The sequence below is a fragment of the Pongo pygmaeus genome, chromosome 14, assembly GCF_028885625.2.
Source record: "Pongo pygmaeus isolate AG05252 chromosome 14, NHGRI_mPonPyg2-v2.0_pri, whole genome shotgun sequence".
Taxonomy (NCBI): domain Eukaryota; kingdom Metazoa; phylum Chordata; class Mammalia; order Primates; family Hominidae; genus Pongo; species Pongo pygmaeus.
Genome location: NC_072387.2, coordinates 78,091,087 through 78,097,643, shown reverse-complemented (window position 1 = coordinate 78,097,643; position 6,557 = coordinate 78,091,087). Strand labels below are relative to the sequence as shown.

Sequence of the window (6,557 nt, the reverse complement as noted above, 5' to 3'; positions counted from 1 at the left end):
GTCCCGGTTATTTATTACTCAGTCTCAACAAGCAATTACAGGTGCTTGGTTTCACACTCTGTTCAGATTTTCATTTGTCTTAAATAAAACATGTTTAGTCAATCTTGAGTAACTCTATGAGTAAAAGTTATATGGAGTATCCAAAAATGCAAAAATCTTTAGGTATCTCTAAGGTTATAATAAAAATCTTAAAATCTTCTAACCCTTTTCTTTGGATTTACCTCCATCTTAGTCTCTGGAATGCTTGCTACAGTTTACACAGACATTTTAAAAAATAATACTTAGGGGAAACATCTCCAATATTTGATATGTTAAGACTATTAGGAATTCCCTCCTTGAGCACATTAAACATAACCATAACCCCAATGCTTACTCATAGTCCTTTACTACCTGGACTATTTGTCACACAATTTTACCTACCATTACTTGAAAATTTCTACAGATGTTAATAGAAGCATTTAACTGTATGTGTAACTTTCTCAAAGCTAAATTTCTTTCTTTCTATTAGTCTCCATGTATATCATATTAGTTTGAATTTTACATCAACTATTCAAAATATTTTTCTCCTAGGGATTGTTTTCTGTAGACTTTAATTTTTATTTAACTATACATAGAAACCAAAATAATTTGTATTATACACATAGCTATTGAAAAAGTATTCATGTAGAGATTAACACACCAACCGTTAGTTAATACTAATGTAATTGTTAATACTAATGTAATTGTTTTATACCTTATTTGGAGAAAAAAAAGCCACAAATGTTCCTTTTTGAATTACTTAAAATTAATGTAATTGTTTATATATTCTTGGAGAGAAAGTACTCTTTTCTTATATACTCTACATTTTATGACTTAGAATCCTTAGAGATCACTACTCAGCAAAATCTTCTTCCTATCTTGGGGAATAACTGTATGACTTGGGGCAAGTCATAAAGAACACATGTTCTTTGGCTCAAGTTTCCAGGTATCACTAGGGAAAACCATTCATTCATCTTGCATTCATTCAACATGGCAATTATATTCATCTGACTCTTCCAGCCAATTGTACCAGAGGAAACATGGGTTTCTTTTCCTTCACTGGCACAGTGGCTAAGAGGAAGCAGAGGTAAGCCCCACAATTGACAGTGATAAGTTTGCATTATATACACAGACCATAGGAGTCTCAAAAACTGACCTCACTGTTCTGAGCTTTCAGCATTCCCAGTCATGTCCTTTAAACATACCAGAGCATATTGGAATTAATATGTTAAAAATCTTTCTTTAATGGAGGTTTATAACCTCACCAAGATTTCTACTGAGTTTAATACAATATTAGTGTTGAAATATTTGAGCAAAACATCTCCCTCTGCCAGAAAAACAAATACTGTTCAGACCTGGTTTGATTGTATCTGGCAAGGTAATGGCAAATGTTTGTGACTTAGAAGAGAGACAGAATTTTGTGATCTCATGATTTACCCAACACATGCCCCAATTCCCACTGAATCACATAAAACTTTCCCAAAAAGATTCCTCATTCACTACTTCTCATATTCAAATGAAAGACAGATTCACTCAGTTGAGGCAGCCAGCCCTTAATTTCCTTACCTTGCCCTATGGTAGTTTCTTTGGCTATATAGCGAATTACTTCAAAGCATACTTCAAAATTGTGAGCAAATGAACTCATCATCAAATAGTTATTATGGTGCTGGATTACACAGGTTAAGAATTCAAATAGGTCATAATGAGGATGGTTTTTCCCTGCTCCATGATACCTGGGGCCTAAGAGGGATGACTCCAAGCCTGGAAGCTAAAATTATTGGGTTCTCATTTCTTCAAAAGAATGCTGGCTTGCAGTGGGAATGAAGGGCCTCATTTACTTTCTACCTGGGCCCCTACCTGTGAACTCACCATGCCCCCTTCCTAACAGGATGGTGCTTGGATTCCAAGGGTTTGTATTCTTAGAGTGAGCAGGAAAGAAGCAATGTCCTTTGTATGGCACATATATCCCTTTTGCCATATTCTAGGGGACTAACAAATTACAAATTAACTAACATTCAATCCAAGATGAAGCTATGTGTCACTTTTCGGTGGGAGGAGTGTCCATAACATTATAAGCAGGATGTGCAAGAGAAGAGACCGAGAGAGGAAAATAAATTGTGGAAATCAGTGAAAAGTCCGAAATACAGGTAACTGGAATCCAATAATGTAACGTGATAGATAATAAAGAAAAGTAATATTTGAAAAGATAATGGATACAAATTTTCAAAACCTGATGAGTGTCATTAGAAGAAAATGTTAATGACTAGTTGTGTAGTCTTTTCCTCTAGCATCAGACACACCAGAGAATTTGATCTTTCATTAAATCCACCTTACAACATTAACTCAAGGAACAATTAGGAATCTGTATGGGATCAATGATGAATAAGAATTCAGCCTAGGTTATGTACTGAACAAAACCCTTGTATCTCATTGTCAACATTGTTTAACAAGTAATGAATGACTGGATTTCATGAGATGTAACTGAAACAGAAAATGGGGTTATTTATGAATCCTTTCAGAATTTTGTAATTAGCCAGTCCTATATCCTTGAGGGAATAATGTGACCAGCTAAGGGCATTCTTTGAAGGGTATTCTCTATGGCTTTTTTGAAATGACCACTTTCTCAAACAGGCTCACCTCTCATGTTTACACACATCATGAGTGGCATCAAGTCATATCCTTGACTTTAGGTTATCTGAACCTTTGGAAATGGTAACTAGAAGTCTTAAAACATTAGCTACGCATTGATTCTCTCACCTTCAGAAAAATGGAATGTCCTCTTTCATAAGGTAAATCAATCTGATATGGTATGAAACCTGTTTTGTGTTTTTTGTTGTTGTTTTTGGTTTTCCTAATGAAGCAGATTGTCAATCCAAACCTATAACCATTGTTGTTTGAAAGCATGAACATTGCAGGGTAGTATCAGAAGTGGGGTTGACTGTTAGTCTCCAAAATCTATTAGTTAAAGAAATTTTAAGTTAAAAATATATATGTATAGAAAAGACTTAAAAATTTTTGATGATGGCATGGTGGTCCTCCTGTCCTTGGTTTGAAGAACTGAAAGCAGCAGATATTCAGTGGTGAATCTTATCAGTGGAATATAAATGAAATACCTTTATCTCAAAAAATTGATAAACTAGATTGCAAAAACGGGGTGTAAAAAGTAGATAATGGCTACGAAATACCATTTTCTGAGTGTTGCCAACCCTTAGCAATAATATGTCCATTGATATGAGAAGGCAAAGTAAACAAAGTTGAGCAAAGAAAAATTTCAGGCATATTTGAAACTATGGCAGGAAAAATAATGCCTCCCCCAAAAGTTGCCGCATCCTAATTGCCTAAATCTATGTATACGTTAATTTAAAAAGCAAAAGTAACTTTCAAGACATAATTACAATAAGGATATTCAGTTGGAGAAATTTTCCTTAGTTATCTGAGTGGACACAATGTAATCACAAGGGTCCACATAAAAGAGAGTCAGGAAGGTCAGAGTCAGGAAGTTTAGAGTCAAAGAGGGTCCATATAAAAGAGAGTTAGGAATATGACAACAGAATAGGAGATCTTTGGAGTAAAGCAGCCAAAAACCAAGGAACACATGCACTTTTCAGAAACTGGAAAAGAAAAGAAGATGTTTTCTTCCTTAGAATGTCGGGAAGGAATACAGGTTTGCTAACACCTTGATATTAGCCCCATAAGACCATTGGACTTCTGACTTCCAGAACTGTAGTATAATAACACTACATTGTTTTAAGCCACTACATCTGGGATAATTTGTTACAACAGCAACAAAATGTTTAGGTACCAGCAACGTAAGTTTGGAATATGCAATGATGAGTAATGAGGCAAGACAAATGATATACCTCTGATCTAAACAATGGTAGATGCTATGACACAGATAGTACTCATTCTCCGTATGGACTTTAGTCAAACCTCCTTTTAAGAGGGAAAGAGACTATTTTGGAATCTGGGCCAATTCGCTACCATGCAAATATGCTCTTCATAGGTATTAGCAATGTTAGAGTCATTCGAAAGAAGGAGAATGGCTGACAGAAAATAATGATAATTGAGAATAAGAAATAAATAAACTAAACTAAGTAGTACCATAATATTTAATAAATAATGGGATAATTTAAATAGATGAAATTAATATGGTTGCCATAAAAGAAAAAGAGAAAAAAACCCTAGTGGTGCATTGTTGCTATCTGGGTGGAGGAAAACCAATCCCTGGGTCAGCTAAAACAGCCTGTCAAATATGTTCCCTTTATTCTATCTTGAAAAAACTTAAATCCAATGATGCAAAAATGGATTGAAAACAATATCAAAAACCAAAGCTATATAAAAGATGAGATTAAACTGAATCTTTTAATGTGGTAGTGGTAAAGGATGAATGATTTGAGGCTTAGTGTTATCTCACCAAACCTCTATCTAAGACTCTTAAGACTGCATGCTATGGTTAAAGTTAAATAGTCTGCAGTAGAAAACAATATATTTTGAGAGGAATAGATTTTAATGCAAAATATACTGGAAGACAAGAGGACACAATTAGATGACTTAAACTGAAACATGGAGGCCACATTCATACTATGGCAGCAGTCACCAGGGTTATAGCATAACTATAGATTAACCTGTACCATGGTATGGTAACATTACCTGCAACAGCATGCCTAATTGGGAAGAAGGAGAGTATAAATTGTAATAACTACCATTGATGGCCTATAGTTGAATATTGGGCATTTCTGAAATTTGTTATATTATTATAAATAATAGGAAACTTTTAAATAGGAAAATTTTAGAACAGTTGAAACTAGAAATATAGTATTTAATAAAAGAATGGTACAAGTGGGCACACTTACACTCAAAATACCTCCAATTACAAGAATCCTGTGAGATTCTAAGGAAAGTTAGCACAGTAGAGTGGCTATCGTTAAAAATAATTTATTATATATGCCAAAATAGCTAGAAGATTTGCAATGTTCCCAACAGAAGGAAATGATGAACGTTTGAGGTGAAGGATTGATTATCCCAATTACCCTGATTTGATCATTACACATTTGCATGTAAATATAAAAATGTCACATGTACCCAATAAATATAAAAATTATTATGTATCAGCTAACAAATTGAAAAAAGTATATAGTTCCTGAAAAGCAAATGTTCACTTTATGGCTTAAATTAATTCCACCAATGGCCTCTCTGTTTCTAGGTATGAGTACACTAAATATAAAGTGGATTGTTATGCTGTCATACAGGTAGCTAAGGTTTTCTTTCATTTTGTATCTTAATTTTGAAGAACACTGAACACCTATTCTTTCTTTTTTTTTTTTTTTTTTTGTAGAGATGGAGTTTTCCCATGTTGCCCATGCTGGTCTGGAACTCCTGAGCACAGGTGATCCACCCGCTTCTGCCTCCCAAAGTGCTGGAATTACAGGCATGAGCCACTGTGCCTGACCCATTTCCTTGTTTCTCTTTTCTTTGTTTATCCCACCTCCCATAGAAACAACTGAAGAGTAGCAGAATACAACTATTCATCCCCTAGGGCGCCTAAATTTCCCAGCGTTCCTTTAGAATCTGATGAGATGAGGTTTAGATCTGATGACCATCAAAAGTAATTTAATTCTTTACATTGATTATATTATAGAATTGTTTTCAGAAAAGATAGTCAAGAAATTTTAGGAAATGTAATATATAACTAATTGGTATAGGCTATATGCTGTACCAATAGGATATATAATAGGGTATATAAGCAAAGGTTAATTAAACCATCTAAAACTTAGGACTCAGGCCAATCTTTTAAATCATTAGGGATATTCTCGGCATGGACCTCAAGAGATAGTAAATAAAAATATGAAATATATACTGGCTTTACTGAATTTTTCTGACTATAAAGTTCTATAATGTTATATGAGACTTTTTGTGTTTTTATTGACACATATTCTTCCAATGGGTATCTGATTAGTAACTACAAATATCGTTCCCAGAAATAAATATGAATATTATGTGATTCAGAACAAAAAGAGGTTTCTGAGAGACTTGCAGACAATAGTAGTCCAAGGGGTGGCATTTGGGATATATGATGCTAAAGCTGGTTTATATCATCGATGATAATATATCATATTAGATTAGTATGATTAAGAACTTAATCATACTAATTAATAATAAACTTGTTATGCTGAAGTGCTAACCCGCTCCTTAAGCCTATTCTGTTTCCCAACACATTTAATTTTGCTCTTGCTAAATATCCACCTCAGGTTGGCAGAGATTCAGACAGAGTATCTATCTTGACGAGCCCTTTCAGAAACAGTAGCAGGGAGAAAGTGGATATAGAGAATCATGCACTAAGCCTGGAAAGTTTATAAGCAAAAGTGCCCTGGGTTTCTCCTACTCAGTCTCCAATGTCCAGGCAAGTCATATGGCCACATGTAACATTATGGTGTGCAGGAAAGTGCAGTTTTATTGTGTGCCCACAAAGAGGAGATCCAAAATATTTGTAGTAATTCTAATTATTAAAATATGCAGGCTTATTAACTTGGATCTATTAA

The 6,557-nt window shown here is 34.3% G+C and overlaps 1 long non-coding RNA gene across 1 annotated transcript; it reads left to right on the top strand.

Moving 5' to 3' along the window:
- The first annotated feature begins 1,760 nt into the window (after positions 1–1,760).
- On the top strand, positions 1,761–5,852 carry LOC129011479 (uncharacterized). Its single transcript, XR_008493336.1, has 3 exons — positions 1,761–2,165; positions 5,354–5,404; positions 5,513–5,852. It is a non-coding gene; the product is annotated as an uncharacterized LOC129011479 (long non-coding RNA).
- The last annotated feature ends 705 nt before the right edge of the window (positions 5,853–6,557 follow it).